Genomic DNA, 17,881 nt, shown 5'->3' on the forward strand with positions numbered 1-17,881 from the left:
ACTACATATCACAACGCATGATAACAAAAGTGGGCCGATCCTGGCTGTAGTGCAATGCCAGGCCAACCCGCGGCAGGGCTGGAGCAAGCTCCAAAAACCCCGCCAAAGTCCAAAAATCAGTTTAATATTCTGGTCCCCATGTAGGGGACGTATCAGATATTAAGCTGATAAGAACAGATACTACACTTTGATCTTAGCCAAAAGGCCGAGAAGCGATACTTAAGCACAACACTTTAAGATACTTATGCAGTTAAGGGATAACTATTAGTACTAGTAACGATGCAGAGCTATAACGTGAGCGCTAGTGGCCACGGCGAGTGATAAGAGTGGTCCATTATGTTACATTCAAAGTATACGCAGTTTCAGTTTATCCTCACCATGGTAAGTATCTGTAAGCACAAAAGATCGCCAAACTCGAAATAATTTCGAATTAGTGGCTCTCGACCGTGCGTTTGTACACACGCAAATGGAGACGGCGGCGCCGCGCCGACAGTTATCAGTCGTGCGACATCAGATGGCAGCACAGTCGAACACCACGACGTATGGCAGCGCTCTACCCCCCCCCCCCCAGCTCTACCCCCCCCCCTAGCTGCATGCAGACAAAAGCATGCATCGCAAAAGTACGTATTGCACATGTACGTCAGCAAAAGTACTGATTAATCATGTACGTAACGAATAAGGCACGTATCGACAAAAATGTATCTTAATAGTAGTTAATGGCCATTTTCACGACGGTCTATCCGGCGAATGCACCTGATGTGATCAAATCTGCACGTACTTTCGTTTACAGCAAATAGCTTCATTTTATGAATTTATTAGTGTTTTAATCGATGATGCTCTCTGAAAATATGACAAAGCAGGCATATAAGAAATTAGTGCATATAAGCTAGTAGTGCTAGCTGATAGCTGCAAAGAGGACACACTGAACCTGAATTGACTAATTCTGCACTTTATCTGTACCACCTGTGCATCAAATGTGTACCAGATGGCCGTCGTGAAAACGGCTAACATGAATAAATAAAGCATTTGTCAGGACCTTACCAAAGCACAGATGTAAGGAATGTCGATAGATACTGCTATTTTTCCAGTTACTTTTTTCATTTCGATATACGATTGCACGCCTCACGCTATAGCAAAACTAATACAAAGAGAAAAGTTTTAAAAGCATATGATGCTTTACGTAAGGCAAAGCTGTCGTCACCCACAACTTCCCACACGCTTCCCCACTGTCCATCTTAGATACCGAATGAATAGTGATAAAGATGTCAGCTTTACAGGTACCTCAGTTAGATGATGATGCACCGTCTTTACTGAGTTTCACCAGATAGAGCGGCCTTGCCAGTCACATTTTAGGACGCCGATGCACCGTGTACTTGAAAGATGTCGATTGTCTGGGAACAAAATAAATGCGTGAATTAATTCGCCTATTGTAGCGGTTATCGTGGCTCGGGTCGGGGGCGGCACGTAGTAGCGGAATTCGAGAAAAAAAAACGTCTATAATCATAATGATATTGATTGGGTCATTTTTCTTCATGACCTGAGATGACCTCAGGGACATTGAGGGGTCACAGGTACAATTTGCCGATACCCGTATTTTTCTTCCATTTAGTATGAGCGTTTGTCTATGATCGTGATCAAAAAGAGGTGTATTTTCATGTTTTGTCAATTTTTATTGTCAGATATCTTAAAAGTATCTTTATCCTTTTATTCCACTACATATCACAACGCATGATAACAAAAGTGGGCCGATCCTGGCTGTAGTGCAATGCCAGGCCAACCCGCGGCAGGGCTGGAGCAAGCTCCAAAAACCCCGCCAAAGTCCAAAAATCAGTTTAATATTCTGGTCCCCATGTAGGGGACGTATCAGATATTAAGCTGATAAGAACAGATTTTTTAGCGTATAGAGCATGTTTTAGCGGAGTGCTTTGTAAAAGAAAGGTAGCCAACCAAAAGCATGTCTATCCCGACCAATGAGCCGCGATCATGTGCAAATACCGGGGGAATGCCCCACAGATACTACACTTTGATCTTAGCCAAAAGGCCGAGAAGCGATACTTAAGCACAACACTTTAAGATACTTATGCAGTTAAGGGATAACTATTAGTACTAGTAACGATGCAGAGCTATAACGTGAGCGCTAGTGGCCACGGCGAGTGATAAGAGTGGTCCATTATGTTACATTCAAAGTATACGCAGTTTCAGTTTATCCTCACCATGGTAAGTATCTGTAAGCACAAAAGATCGCCAAACTCGAAATAATTTCGAATTAGTGGCTCTCGACCGTGCGTTTGTACACACGCAAATGGAGACGGCGGCGCCGCGCCGACAGTTATCAGTCGTGCGACATCAGATGGCAGCACAGTCGAACACCACGACGTATGGCAGCGCTCTACCCCCCCCCCCCTAGCTCTACCCCCCCCCCCCCCTAGCTGCATGCAGACAAAAGCATGCATCGCAAAAGTACGTATTGCACATGTACGTCAGCAAAAGTACTGATTAATCATGTACGTAACGAATAAGGCACGTATCGACAAAAATGTATCTTAATAGTAGTTAATGGCCATTTTCACGACGGTCTATCCGGCGACGGGCGAATGCACCTGATGTGATCAAATCTGCACGTACTTTCGTTTACAGCAAATAGCTCCATTTTATGAATTTATTAGTGTTTTAATCGATGATGCTCTCTGAAAATATGACAAAGCAGGCATATAAGAAATTAGTGCATATAAGCTAGTAGTGCTAGCTGATAGCTGCAAAGAGGACACACTGAACCTGAATTGACTAATTCTGCACTTTATCTGTACCACCTGTGCATCAAATGTGTACCAGATGGCCGTCGTGAAAACGGCTAACATGAATAAATAAAGCATTTGTCAGGACCTTACCAAAGCACAGATGTAAGGAATGTCGATAGATACTGCTATTTTTCCAGTTACTTTTTTCATTTCGATATACGATTGCACGCCTCACGCTATAGCAAAACTAATACAAAGAGAAAAGTTTTAAAAACATATGATGCTTTACGTAAGGCAAAGCTGTCGTCACCCACAACTTCCCACACGCTTCCCCACTGTCCATCTTAGATACCGAATGAATAGTGATAAAGATGTCAGCTTTACAGGTACCTCAGTTAGATGATGATGCACCGTCTTTACTGAGTTTCACCAGATAGAGCGGCCTTGCCAGTCACATTTTAGGACGCCGATGCACCGTGTACTTGAAAGATGTCGATTGTCTGGGAACAAAATAAATGCGTGAATTAATTCGCCTATTGTAGCGGTTATCGTGGCTCGGGTCGGGGGCGGCACGTAGTAGCGGAATTCGAGAAAAAAAAACGTCTATAATCATAATGATATTGATTGGGTCATTTTTCTTCATGACCTGAGATGACCTCAGGGACATTGAGGTGTCACAGGTACAATTTGCCGATACCCGTATTTTTCTTCCATTTAGTATGAGCGTTTGTCTATGATCGTGATCAAAAAGAGGTGTATTTTCATGTTTTGTCAATTTTTATTGTCAGATATCTTAAAAGTATCTTTATCCTTTTATTCCACTACATATCACAACGCATGATAACAAAAGTGGGCCGATCCTGGCTGTAGTGCAATGCCAGGCCAACCCGCGGCAGGGCTGGAGCAAGCTCCAAAAACCCCGCCAAAGTCCAAAAATCAGTTTAATATTCTGGTCCCCATGTAGGGGACGTATCAGATATTAAGCTGATAAGAACAGATATTTTAGCGTATAGAGCATGTTTTAGCGGCGTGCTTTGTAAAAGAAAGGTAGCCAACCAAAAGCATGTCTATCCCGACCAGTGAGCCGCGATCATGTGCAAATACCGGGGGAATGCCCCACAGATACTACACTTTGATCTTAGCCAAAAGGCCGAGAAGCGATACTTAAGCACAACACTTTAAGATACTTATGCAGTTAAGGGATAACTATTAGTACTAGTAACGATGCAGAGCTATAACGTGAGCGCTAGTGGCCACGGCGAGTGATAAGAGTGGTCCATTATGTTACATTCAAAGTATACGCAGTTTCAGTTTATCCTCACCATGGTAAGTATCTGTAAGCACAAAAGATCGCCAAACTCGAAATAATTTCGAATTAGTGGCTCTCGACCGTGCGTTTGTACACACGCAAATGGAGACGGCGGCGCCGCGCCGACAGTTATCAGTCGTGCGACATCAGATGGCAGCACAGTCGAACACCACGACGTATGGCAGCGCTCTACCCCCCCCCCCAGCTCTACCCCCCCCCCCCCCTAGCTGCATGCAGACAAAAGCATGCATCGCAAAAGTACGTATTGCACATGTACGTCAGCAAAAGTACTGATTAATCATGTACGTAACGAATAAGGCACGTATCGACAAAAATGTATCTTAATAGTAGTTAATGGCCATTTTCACGACGGTCTATCCGGCGAATGCACCTGATGTGATCAAATCTGCACGTACTTTCGTTTACAGCAAATAGCTTCATTTTATGAATTTATTAGTGTTTTAATCGATGATGCTCTCTGAAAATATGACAAAGCAGGCATATAAGAAATTAGTGCATATAAGCTAGTAGTGCTAGCTGATAGCTGCAAAGAGGACACACTGAACCTGAATTGACTAATTCTGCACTTTATCTGTACCACCTGTGCATCAAATGTGTACCAGATGGCCGTCGTGAAAACGGCTAACATGAATAAATAAAGCATTTGTCAGGACCTTACCAAAGCACAGATGTAAGGAATGTCGATAGATACTGCTATTTTTCCAGTTACTTTTTTCATTTCGATATACGATTGCACGCCTCACGCTATAGCAAAACTAATACAAAGAGAAAAGTTTTAAAAACATATGATGCTTTACGTAAGGCAAAGCTGTCGTCACCCACAACTTCCCACACGCTTCCCCACTGTCCATCTTAGATACCGAATGAATAGTGATAAAGATGTCAGCTTTACAGGTACCTCAGTTAGATGATGATGCACCGTCTTTACTGAGTTTCACCAGATAGAGCGGCCTTGCCAGTCACATTTTAGGACGCCGATGCACCGTGTACTTGAAAGATGTCGATTGTCTGGGAACAAAATAAATGCGTGAATTAATTCGCCTATTGTAGCGGTTATCGTGGCTCGGGTCGGGGGCGGCACGTAGTAGCGGAATTCGAGAAAAAAAAAACGTCTATAATCATAATGATATTGATTGGGTCATTTTTCTTCATGACCTGAGATGACCTCAGGGACATTGAGGGGTCACAGGTACAATTTGCCGATACCCGTATTTTTCTTCCATTTAGTATGAGCGTTTGTCTATGATCGTGATCAAAAAGAGGTGTATTTTCATGTTTTGTCAATTTTTATTGTCAGATATCTTAAAAGTATCTTTATCCTTTTATTCCACTACATATCACAACGCATGATAACAAAAGTGGGCCGATCCTGGCTGTAGTGCAATGCCAGGCCAACCCGCGGCAGGGCTGGAGCAAGCTCCAAAAACCCCGCCAAAGTCCAAAAATCAGTTTAATATTCTGGTCCCCATGTAGGGGACGTATCAGATATTAAGCTGATAAGAACAGATTTTTTTATTCAGAAAAGTACATGGTGATAACAGGCATTTAGTGAAGGTACAGACAATTCGATACGGGTGGCAACAGTCATGCCACGTCCGTGTACAGTCCATGCACATATGGGATTACAAGGTGATAGTGTGATGTTGCCCCCTGGGGGTCCGGAAGCGGTGGGGAGTATGTTTAAAAAAAATTATTGTTTAATAAATTTTCGTCCATCGGGGTTGTTTTTCTTTCCGAGATGGTTGCCGACCTGCGCCATCCTCTGGAACAACTTCAGGTGAGTGTTTTCGGCTGGTAGATCCTCAAAGGGTTGATTAATGAGTTGATTTTCTTGCTGTTTGATTTCTCTCTTGTTCAACGTAATTACACACCCATTTCCAATTGCTGATCGGTCCGTTGGTTTCAAGCTGACCGATTCCTTTCCGCCACCGTTCCTTGCGCCTGGGGCTCGTCACAAACAATATTTATAATGAGGCTGGCTTGTCGCTTGTCAACATATAGTCTTCACTGCCTAGGATGGTATCTGTCTCATAAGGAATTTAGGACACGGATGTCTCCCCAAAGCATATAATTTTTGATGCCTCCCTTGAGGACATAACCTGAAGCCACCATCTGATACCTGATAGCTACCCACCATTCTCTCCCTTTCTAATGCCTATCATCCCAAAGATAATCGAGTACATCCCCATTTAATGTCGCCCTCAATGCTGAGATTAGATCTCCCGCTGGTCCTTACACTATATGACGCATACCTCAATCTCCCTCAGACTCACTCTCTTTGTCATACCTCTCTCATCCCACTACAATAAATTTTTTGATCCCGCGTCGACCTCTCAGTCCTTCCCAGCAATTGTTCTAACTCCCTCCAGCGGTACATATCAGGGACAATAAACGCAATTTGTTCAATAGACTCCGTGATTAGTGTGAATTTCATCTAAGCTTACTCTTACCTCCCAACGACTTATCGCGCCCCATTCCAACATTGGAATCGTGTGTGCTCTTCCTAGCACCTCTTGGGCTCCCTGGCCCAATATCCTCGAACACCTACATCACTTGACCCTGATTACTTGTCTAAAGGTGCAACGCAGGTAGCGATTACATTATTAGCGTTCGTCGATGGGTGTGATTGGTTCAATCAATCTCTGCCGGCCCACTCTCTTCGAACACCTACATCATTGACCCCGATTACTTGTCTAAAGATATGACGCGGGTAGCGTCAGTTATTAGCGTTCCTCGGTGACTATGATTGGTTCGTCAACCCCTGCCGCTCACGGCACATCTCTGTCTCCCTACTAAAAATATCCGCGGCCGGACGTTGGTTACTGACCCTTGCAGCCCTTCTGTGAGAGACCGTTTTACGCGTTTTCACCTAACGAACCGGTGGACACAAGCCTGCTGCCCCGGCGACCGCAGTCTCTTTGGGCTCGAACAGGTCCCTACCCTCTCATACAGCCATGGCACCCGCGAGTGGCGCCTTTCAATCATTGACCGGTGTGATTCGAAAGACTCCATGACTTATCTAACCTTCAATTTTATCCGAAGTCGCGGAAGTTTGTCCTACAGATGTGTGTTCACGCGCGTTAGCTTCATGAGTGATACATGCTGTGGCCTTCCAACGATGGGCTTAATCACTTACCTCATCTCGGCGGTATTAATCCTTCGCCCAATTCTCTATCATTTTCGTATTTGTCACTCACCTTCGGCAGTGTGCTCCCTCGTCCTGTCTCTGTCTCTTTCTGACTCACCTCTCCGCTTGGGCGTCTTATGGCGTTCTTTGTTCTGATATCTGCCTAACATGTTTACTTACTTCCTCCGTAACGTGAGACAGTTCCAATCCTAGTAGACTTAGACGTATCAGCAGAGTCAAAAACACATGAAAGTGTTGCAACATACCTCCTCTTCGGCTAGCATCCATCCTTAGATCTTTCCTCCTTATGTAATTCCGGTTTCAATATCTATCGACCACTTCAAAGTCACTCCTTCTGTATCTCCTTACCTGTCTGATCCGTAGAATCCCTTCAGTCCATGTGCGCACCGCTGCGCGGTACGAATCAATTGTTACCCGCGACATGAACAAAAAAAAAATCATCGGATAGAGAAATCTGCGCCGCCAAATACTCAGACCATCTACTACTCCTTTCATCTACACGATATTTACGCCTATCAGCCGAAACGTCTCCGCCGTAGCTTGCTATATTCACTCAATGACGTCATATTCCAGGAAACAGACTGTGTTTACACTTGTTGATCAGTAATGACGTCATAAGATTGTGTCGTCGGCGGGTTGGTTCATCCTGACTTCTCATCGTCTAACCTTGGACACGCCACTTTTTGGTCGGAATTTCAACTTGACTCTCTTGAGTGTTCCCCGTGGTTTCAATGAAGCAATCCTCGGTAGTGCCCAATCATTTGTGATCATGAATATTTTTTTATGTGGATTGTTGTCTGGCGTCCCTCGCCTCGCTGTCGCAAATTTCTCTGGGGTCGTAAGTATTTGCATCAAGGGAACTCTAAGGTAGTGCGCCGGATTAGTCTCAATTTGGCATTTCGGTTTAAAGACAATCCAAATCATGTGATTTCATGTTATGCCACTGAACCGATTTTTAGAATCAATTTCATAATGCAGATTTTTTTTTTTGACATACTGGTCCAGATGATTTATTTAATTTGCAATGGACAATCAACTTGTGATGTTCTAATTTTAAGGTAGCTCGGTTTTCCGATTGCTATGGTGTTGAAGGTATACAGATTTGGCAAATTTGGTATCCAATTATTCAAATGGGGGACATCAGCAATGGGAAATGGCTATATCAAATCAGAGACAGGAGCAGTAAATTGCAATAAGCTAATGGGGAACTGACCATTGGAGAATGATGCTTGTCCTCAGCGCTTTGTCCGCCTCCCTCCAAAACTAAATTTTAAACTAAATTGGTGGCTCGGCAAAGACTGGTGTAATCAATAGTACGCTCATTGCCATTTCTCCAGTGTTAATGGTAATTTGAGTTATTTACCTAGTGGGTACTTTTGCTGGCAAACCTGCTATTATAATCTCAGTCAAGGTAGCTGTCCAGGATAGAGGACAATCCGATAGACAGCCCTCCGTTGTATCTGTTCCACCACCTGACAAAGTTTGTCATGTTCATTGATGCCTTATAAATTTCAATTCCAGGATATCCCCTTTAAGTGAAACCACACTGGTCCGAAACTGTTGTGTTGGCATCCGAGACCCAATGTAAGATCAGTTGTGACTTGAGAGGTCAATGGTCATTGACATTGAAATTCCATGTTCAATAGATCATGTCAATAGAAAGAGATCTACTAACGGATGTTACTGGGAATAATATGACTTGAATTATTGCATGTTACCTACTGATTTATCATCTGAATTCATTAATTTCAGCGTATCCCTCTAAAACTTTGTAAGTACAGTTGTCAGTAGCTTTCACACCATGCATGACATGAGATGAATGTCCTAGGCTTGGGGTGGCAATGACCTTTGCCATTTTTGTTGTACATGTTTGTTAGGGAATGACACTAGAAATGTGACTGGGGTGGGTGTAATTTCCTCACAAGTCCCTGGTGCTGCTCAATTGAATCTAACGCCATCCGACTCAATCATGGTGACTTTCTGTCTTTCAATTTCTAAGTTTTAGTGATGCGCGCTCAATCATAACACAATTAGTCTCCCCATCCCTGTTTTAGCCTATAATTGTCTGCTAATCTGATATTAACCTGACTCGCGATGTAGAGTTTGGTTTCGACTGACAAAGGTAACCAGTTTCTCCCAGAATTAGACCGTATAGTTGTCCACCAAGATTTACTAAAATTTGATCATATGTGACTGCCGTCTATTTCTCCCCTTTTTTGACCACCCGCAAATTTGTCCGTCTTTTCTACTGAGGTCATCGTGGGTCAATCGTTAAAAAAAAGGTTCGTCCAGCTGTCTTAACAGATAATTTGTTTTTCTCAGCAGGTCCATATTGGTGCATTGTTCGCGGTGCAGCTGAGGGCCGGTGACCAGCGCTCTTTCCGATCCAGCGGCGAGGGACCGGGCCGTACTCACTACTCGTGAGATTCAACTGTCCTTGCCGTTGGCCTTATCTGGGTTAAATTAACATGACGGTCACTTTGCCTGCTAGTTAAATGAGTTATCACGCCTTACTTGAGAGGTTTCGACAAATTGAACGTATTCCAATGCAATGATCACTAAATATTATTTAGATCATTTGAGAATGTGCCCTGTGATCAAAAGCTATCTTGTTTGATTCCTTCATTTGTTAGATGTTGAAACGAAGATGAAACTCAGACCTTTGGTTCGTTGTTGGTCTGAGTCCTTTAAACAAAAGATATTTCATCGAATCTACATATACAAGATTTGTAAATTAAGCCAACGTGGAGGGTTAGGTAATAAGCATCCTTAAATGCTTGTAGTTATGGGCTTAGCGGTGACATGACCTTGTTCCACACCTGACCGGCGACCATTCTGACTCACCGACGCTTTTGGCGCCGCCTAGTGGATGTAGTGGTAGGTTATACGGGCTAGGTGGCAGTAGAGTGCCACGCATCTAATTCGTACCAAAAGCTTTCATTTATGGGGTCGATCTTTGTAAAGACTGAATTAAAATGTTTTGCTTCGACATCCTCCTCCCTCTCTCTCTCTCTCTCTCTCTCTCTCTCCCTCTCTCTCTCTCTCTCTCTCTTTCGCTCACTCACTCTCTCGCTTACTCACTCTCTCGCTCACTCACCTTCTCGCTCTCTCTCTCTCTCTCTCTCTCTCTCTCTCTCTCTCTCTCTCTCTCTCTCTCTCTCTCTCTCTCTCTCTCTCTCTCTCTCTCGCTCACTCTCTCTCTCTCGCTCACTCTCTCTCTCTCTCTCTCTCTCTCTCTCTCTCTCTCTCTCTCTCTCTCTCTCTCTCTCTCACTATGATCATTCACATTCGCTCTCTCACTCACCCACTCATTTCAGTCAGTCACACGCAATTGCGTGCCGACACGAGGGACCTCTTGCGGCAGTTTAGGGAACCAGCTTGGTCTATTTCACGCTAGGCGGCACTGCTAGTACTGTCAGCTGCATCTGAGCGCTGTCGGAGTTTGCACCGGAGGCATTAGACCTTGTAGGTGGCGCTAGTGGTGCTACCGTTGGTGCGTCAATTGACCTGTTAATTGTTTAAGGTCATGTTAAGGTCAAGGGTCATACATTTTTCATATCGCGCGGACTACAGTCGCTCAGTTTTTAGTAAAACTCACGGGGCCCAACATACTCCCAAAATTAATCACAAATTACTTCAAGGAACGGGTGGGCGTGGTCACGTTCACGATCCCGGTGTTAACTAACTCGAGTGGGTTGGAAGTGTAGGCAAATGCTGCCCGGCGGCAAAATGCGTGGTGTGACCGTGCACGTTACATGGTTCCTGTCAATTAATTGGGGTCTGCAGACTGTTCAGTAATCCGATCTGAACAAAACGGTCCTTATCATACCTGAATGGTGATTAATGGGCTGTGATAATTTCTCGCTTCCCTCCGTAACCAACTCTAGTTGTGTACAACCAGGGTGACATTTTCACGTCATATTGAACGGTAACTCGCTTGACGTTTATGATTAACCCTCGCCGGACCTATTGGTTTTCTACATACGCGCCGGCCGAGGGGGGGGGGCGGGTACGACCCCCCCCTCGCCGTTTCGCCCCTGGTGGAGCTAGCGCGTCGCGGAAAAAAACGAGCGTGTGCGCCGTTACGAGACGCAGAGATTGGTACCCGATTTTAAGGTCCTAGGTCAACCGGTGACCTCTGAGGTCAGGTCAAGTGCCCCAAGGTACGGTTCAGTTTTTGGTGAATAACTTCGCAAAAAACGGCCGCAGAGCGCCGATTTTGGCAGCATCGTGTTCGTCTCGCTCAGGCGCGTCGAATGATATGCTTTTTGTCCGGGTCAGGTCAACTTGGGGTGTTGACCTCAGGTCAAGGTCAGGTCAGCACCCCCAGGTCACGAAGTTGGTCGAAAGGGGTCATGTCGCATATCATTCGATTCGGCAGGTCTTCCTGAGTCCATTGGTGGCTTTCCCGACTCGCTAGCTCAATTTGATCAAGAGTTATTGACGAAAAACTAATATGACCTTGATGACGTCATAAATGACGTCACGCAAGGTCAACATTGCAAAAGTGACGCATCTAACCTTGCAAGGAGTGCATAAAATCACGATTCTGTGTGCTTGAGATAGTTGGAGATCGTTCCCGGCGCCAGAATAGCAGTTTGAATTTTTCCCCATTGACTTATAATGGTGAGGTCACGAAAATGACCTGACCTCATATGACCTTTAGGAAAAATCCGAGATATACAAGTTGTGGGACTCATAATGGATACTAGATCCTGCAAGTTTCATTTCCCTGTGACATCTCCTCTGGCAGTGAGGGCGTTGCGAAGTTGCGACATCTGAAGACCGTGCAGAGGTTCACTTATGACGTCATAGGTCAGTGACCTGACCTGACCCAAAAATGCGGTTGGTGTCAAAAGATGCGGCTTGGATCAAAGGTCAGGTATGCCAAGTTTCAGCTCTCTATCGCCAGCGTGTTCGGAGCTATCGCGAAAAAACCCTATGGGGGGGGCGGCACCCGCCCCCCCCCTCGGCCGGCGAGGGTTAAATTGTCTCAAATGATGCATCAACTTAACAACCGTGGCATTTGTACGTTAATCTTTGATATACCTCGAAGGGAGCGAGCATCGACATCTGTTAAATACCGATAATGCTAGGAGAGAAAGGAAATTGATGGACATATTCCGAACAGCGATCAATTTATAACGATTGAAATGGCGATTCAGCTTGGCTTCGGCTATATAAACTCGAGTCACGAAACGGCTCAAGGCTGATTTAATAACGAACCGGAAGGCGATTCAGTTTCCCCATGTTCTTGTTCTGGCGCTGGGCTGCCGAAGGAGCAGAATAATGTTTAACGTTTACGATGTTTTACTCTCCTTATCCAATTGTAACTGTAACACTAGATTGATAATGGATTGAAACGCTGGTCTACCGGGCCCAAACTAGTTAGATTATGAAACAGCTTATGCTGACCTACTAGCAAAAAAAAAAAAAAAAAAAAACGAATTTGTGGTGGTCGCGTCGTGAGGGCGTGATCATTGCGTTTCCGTTGATTCGTGATCAGATCGCCGCGGTGTAGTCCCGGTGAGCCTGTGATGTGATGCCGGCGTACGGTCGTGTGGTCGACGTTGACAACTTAAAGATAATTACGTTAGCGGTCTCTGTGAGTCCGAATCAGCAACATATCTGAAGTAACCCTCCCTTCTTTCCCAGACAGATTGTTAAATTTTCACGCTATATTTACAAACGGACGATACAATACTGGTCATTTTCAACCGGTGTACCACGATCGGTTGTCAGCTCGCCAATGTCAACTGAGCCTTAACTCTAATCCTAACGCCCTAACTGCAGAAAAAAAAGATTAATTACAAAACATCGCCAATTGAACTGTCATGACGTCATCTGACGTAGTTTGACGCGTCAGTGGTGACCAGCGCCCCAAAAATGACACCACCTGATCTGTTCCCCTCCCCTCCCATACATTGAACCCCACACCTCACTGCGGCCGGACCGCGCGCGCGATGGCCGACGGATAGCGCTCCCCCAATACCAATGTAATGGTGAGCCATTAGCCTACACTGACCATTACTGACCCGCCCCGGCTGTCCCTCTAGCCCCTCTGTCTATCCCATAGACAAGGCCGGACCAGTCAGGCCCATTAGCCCCTTCCCGCCTTTACAAACAGACGCACCACTGCCGCGCTGCTCGGTCGGGAGCGGAATGTAGCGACCATCTGCCCTCCCTTCCCTGCCGAATAACACTCCCACGATGTTAAATCCATTACCCTCTAATGGTGGCTCAGGTTAGACCCCAGGGAGTGGCATTTGTAATCCAGATCAGAGACATCCGAGGGGTAAATGGGAGGTGAATTGTCCATGACGGGGAGGCAGTCTTGATGAGGCGGACAGATGAGATGACTCACTTGACAGTGTTTGATGATTGCTGTCCACTCCAGCTGAGGTCCGGTGCAGTGATGATCCGATCAGCAGAGAGGCCGCTCCGGCCGAAGCCGGGCGGGGCGGTGTCCCGCGCCGAGTCCCGAGGCGTTCTGTCTCTGGTGGTCGGCCTCCGGTGGTCGGTCTCGGGTCTGTCTGAATCCCCTTCTCCTTCTCCGCTGAGTTTTTGTTCGCCTGTGATTTCCGGGCCGGAGGTTCCGGGCGTCGCCGGGCCTCCCCGACCGGGGCAGAAAATTGGCGACATCCCGTCTCGCATCCGGAGTCGAGACTGTCACCCTCCTCCCTCCATTCCGCCGGAAAGCGACGTCATCCTCACTTGCGCGGCTCATCCGTCTCAGCTGTCTCCTGCCGGATGACGTTTTCACACTCGATTTTCGCCGGATGTCGGTCCCTGCCTGTGCCGGACGCGGCGTTTTTTCGCACTAGCCAGTACCGGGAGCAGGTGGTTCCGACTGCGCCGCGTTTGTCGGTGGCAGCTGCGCCGGCCCGGATGGGTGTGTTGGAACTCCACCCTTCGGCGAGCCTTTGATCTTCGCTTAATGGTGACCGGCCGACGGTCGGGTAATCGTTTGGTCGACCCCTCCCCACGCTGGCTCAGCGCCGCGGCAGACAGTGCGATCGTCCTTACGTATAGAGTGTGAGAGATGTCCTTTTTGATGTATGGAAAAAAAATGTTACAGCTTCCAGCTGTTACATTTTCAGGCTTCTTCTTTTAATTGTGCCCCCACAATTAAGGGTGGGCTTGTTCTGCATGGTAGTCGGCTGGCCTTCTTCATCTGCCTTGGCTAGGACGTTGACGTCCTCTGCCTCCCTGCGATGCGAGGGTGCTGTTTCTGGACTCCATGGGTAACGTCTCCTCGATCCTCCGACAGCTGGTTGTGGTGTAGCCATCCCCCCGAGGTCAGTTCCCTTGCCACCATTTGCCCTAACCTAGCTTACACCCTAACCATCCCATTAGTGACACTCCCCCCTTTCGGTATTCCATCCCCCGAGTTAACTACAGCAGTTCATGTCCTAATCGTTTTCCCCCACATTCGTAAGGTGGTTGCCTGACAAGCCGAGTAACCAGTAAGTATAACACATCTGTTTTAAGTACTACACACCATCAGATATCTACCCCTACATAAAACCTAATGACACACCGCGCGCATATTGTCACATCGGTACATACGTCGCTCCATGTTGGTACGACGGCCCGTGGTGGCTCCTTGGTAGCCACTTGGATGAGAGGTCTTGGGCCTTCCCACCGATCGCCGCCTGGCGTGACCCCCTTGGTTGCTCGTGTCCAGGCCGGGGTCGGTCGTCGTAGTCGTGTAGTCCGCTTTGTTGGCGCTAGGGCATCGGGCGCTTTTAGAGCAACGCCTCTGCCAACGCCTTGGTCGATCTGGTTCCCTCCATGGTTGGGCGCTGTTGTCGTGAAGTCCGGTTCGTTGGCGCCAGGGCATTGGGCGTCTTTGAGCAACGCCTCTGCCAACGCCCTGATCGATCTGGCTCTGCCATGGTCGGGCGCTGTTGTCGTGAAGTCCGGTGGCGGTAACCCGCGAGGGTGCTCTGGAGCTGCACGCCTCAACGCCACAGTGGTAACGTTGCTTGCTCTGATACCTGGAACAAAAGAGAAGGGGAGGGTGCTTCTTGGGTCGAAGGGGGGAAGAAGGAAAGTATAAGGCGGTTGGACATGACCCTTGGAGTGGGTAGGATGGAGTTTGGGATGGTTATTGAGCAGGATTGGTTTTACTGGGGTCTGTTGTTCGTCCTCCATGGAGCACATCAACTCTCCGTACCTCTCCTTGGTGACCATGCCTTCGTTTCTGTATTGCAGTTATCTGGGCGGCCTGTTCCTGTTTCACCAGCTGCTCCGTGCGTTCCCATTCGTTCGACCCACTCAGCTGCCCCGCATGCCTCGAACTTCTGGTTTCCAAGGATTCCGTTCGGTGTTTGCGCGACTTGGTTAGTCGGTCTTCGAATTGGTTGGTTGCAGGTCAGCTCAACCCGATGTTCGATGGTTCAATGACATCACGTCCTCAGGTTCATAAAGGCGCTGTTGTTCGTTTATGTGTTCTGCAGCTGTTTCCTTCTTATCCAAACCGAGCGCCTTGGTATCCAGAATCTTCGGATCCATACTTCCTTCGTCCCCTTTTCCCGCTTAGCCAGACATCCGAGTGTTTTGTTCGCTGACACCACGACTTCTTGACCTTCGTTACAGTTGGTGGTCTTGATCTTTGGTCTTCGACGTCTCCTGCTTGGTTGGTGGGGAGTTTAGGTGAGTCTTCTGCTGGTGGGTGACTTTTTTTCACGGCTCGTCTCGACTCAGATGCTGGTGGCGTTGCTGGCTGGCTGGATTTTCTCTCGAGGCTCGGTGCAAACTTCGTTACTGCTTGGTCGACTTCTCTTCTTCTCAGAGTGATGTCTTTCCGCCTGGAACAATCCACCTTGGTCCCTCCTTCTCCGACACCGGTTAGGTAGGGGCCGCCGCTTTCTTCTAGAGTGTCGCCTCCTTCCGTTCTCCAGGATGGTTTTGTTGGCTACAGAGATCCAAAGCTTTCTATTGACTGCTCAACGATGATGTTGTTTTCGGATGAAGCTAACTCCGATGATGGCGTCACGGCGAAGTTCGGCATATGGGAAGGCATCATATTTCTTCGGTACTCCTAACTTGAATTTTTCTGCTGTTTCTCTGGTGACCGGTTATCATGTGACTTGAGGCGGGCCGAAGAGCCACGCCCGCGATTTGGGAGACTGGCTGTTGATGTCGACGACGCGACGAGAATCAGTGCCGGTTTCCTTTGGACCTCCTTTCGACGAGAACACTATACTCGGTCCGTGTCTCGTGCTGTTGACGTAGCAGGTGGTGGGCTTTCGTGACCAGGTTAGCTGTTTCTTCTCCTCAGGCTGTCTTCAATACCTCTGATTGGGATTCCCGTAGATCCTGGTGTCGTTTCTGTGGAGGTTGAGGGAAGTTGCGTCCATTCGTTACCGGCTGATCCCATGCGAACGATGATGTCAGTCTCCCTGATGTTGATCTCTGGAGGTATTCGAAGGCTCGGTGCCGCGGGCGGTGGTAATTGTAGCACATATTCAGAGTAAGTCCTCTCTCGCCTGGCTTGGTTGTATTTGTTGAACCCCTGCGGTCTTGAGGTCCGGTACGTCGCCATTCCTGTCCGATCGCTTGGCTTTGCTCTGACCGACTTGCTCTTGGCACGTAGACTTCTCCCTTTCACCGTACTCAACACCAGGTCAGTTTTTTTTGTTGTGGAGTTTGGAACCGCAAGATTAGCGTAGCATGGTGGTGTTTTCCTCCCGCTCCTCTTGATCTCCCCCTCAGATTTTCCCGTTGCTCGCTGGAGGCGGCTTTGCTCTTCGCGTTCCAGTCTTCCCGACGGCGAGGCTTCTTCTCAGGTTCCTCCTCCCGCGTTGGAAAAATGCCACGATCTTTCCGACCACTTGTTGCTGCGAATTCGGGAACCTTCTTGTGTAGCAGCTCAGGACCTCCCTTCCCGGTGGCTAGTCCCACTGCTCTTCTTCATCTGCCATTTCACTTCTTGTCAAATGTTTGTATTTCCTGCACCCTTGATCTTGATCTTGTTGCGATCTGGGCTAAACCAGTAACATATGCTTGCGCATGTACGGGTTGGATCCTTGTGATCAGATTGCTGCTCCTCTCGAACCTCTAGATGTTATTTCGTCTTGGTTTCTTCGTAGTTGCAGTGTCTGTCGATCTTGTTCCTTTCTGGGCGGCTCTGCTATAGATGAGACTCTGTGATTGCATGTTGCACTTGTGACTGCAGTTCTCTTGAATAACTGGATCCAGTTTTGTCCCTTTGACCGCAAACTTCTGAGATGTCGTGATGGTTCTTCATCTTCTTCAGTCTTCTTTCTCCCCTTCCTGGTTCGGTTAGGTGGAGCACTGTTGATTGTAGGTTCCGTGCAACATAACTGAAACGCATCTGAACAGCTGGGTATGATTTCATTCTGATTATCAATGCCTGGAACGCAACGTCAATGCTTTTCTTACTTTTACCGTCTTAGATTTCGCTTTCCTGATTTGGTTTTGTGCAACATTGCTGAGTCCATGTTGCTGTTGCATGCAATAGAACTGCAACGCCACCGTACGACTGGATCCGTCTTTCCTTCTTGCCCGCAGATTTCTTGGACCCAACGCCAATACTTCTTTTTACTTCTCCGGTCTCGTTCTTCTGGATTTGGATTTGTGCAACCTTGCTGGTTCCGTGTTGCATGCAACCGCATTGCAATGCCTCTGAACAGCTGG

General features: G+C 47.2%; 1 non-coding gene and 5 pseudogenes across 1 annotated transcript; all 6 read right to left on the bottom strand.

The window, feature by feature from the left end:
- Positions 1-24: 24 nt before the first annotated feature.
- LOC122378057 lies at positions 25-217 on the bottom strand. Its single transcript, XR_006255973.1, has one exon. It is a non-coding gene; the product is annotated as a U2 spliceosomal RNA (small nuclear RNA).
- Positions 218-1,735: 1,518 nt separating this feature from the next.
- On the bottom strand, positions 1,736-1,913 carry LOC122378072 (annotated as a pseudogene).
- A 20-nt stretch (positions 1,914-1,933) lies between these two features.
- On the bottom strand, positions 1,934-2,053 carry LOC122378098 (annotated as a pseudogene).
- Positions 2,054-3,582: 1,529 nt separating this feature from the next.
- LOC122378065 lies at positions 3,583-3,760 on the bottom strand (annotated as a pseudogene).
- A 20-nt stretch (positions 3,761-3,780) lies between these two features.
- On the bottom strand, positions 3,781-3,900 carry LOC122378099 (annotated as a pseudogene).
- Positions 3,901-5,421: 1,521 nt separating this feature from the next.
- On the bottom strand, positions 5,422-5,626 carry LOC122378060 (annotated as a pseudogene).
- Between the last annotated feature and the right edge of the window lie 12,255 nt (positions 5,627-17,881).

The sequence above is a fragment of the Amphibalanus amphitrite genome, unplaced genomic scaffold, assembly GCF_019059575.1.
Source record: "Amphibalanus amphitrite isolate SeventyFive unplaced genomic scaffold, NRLGWU_Aamphi_draft 000054F_arrow, whole genome shotgun sequence".
In the NCBI taxonomy this organism is placed as follows: domain Eukaryota; kingdom Metazoa; phylum Arthropoda; class Thecostraca; order Balanomorpha; family Balanidae; genus Amphibalanus; species Amphibalanus amphitrite.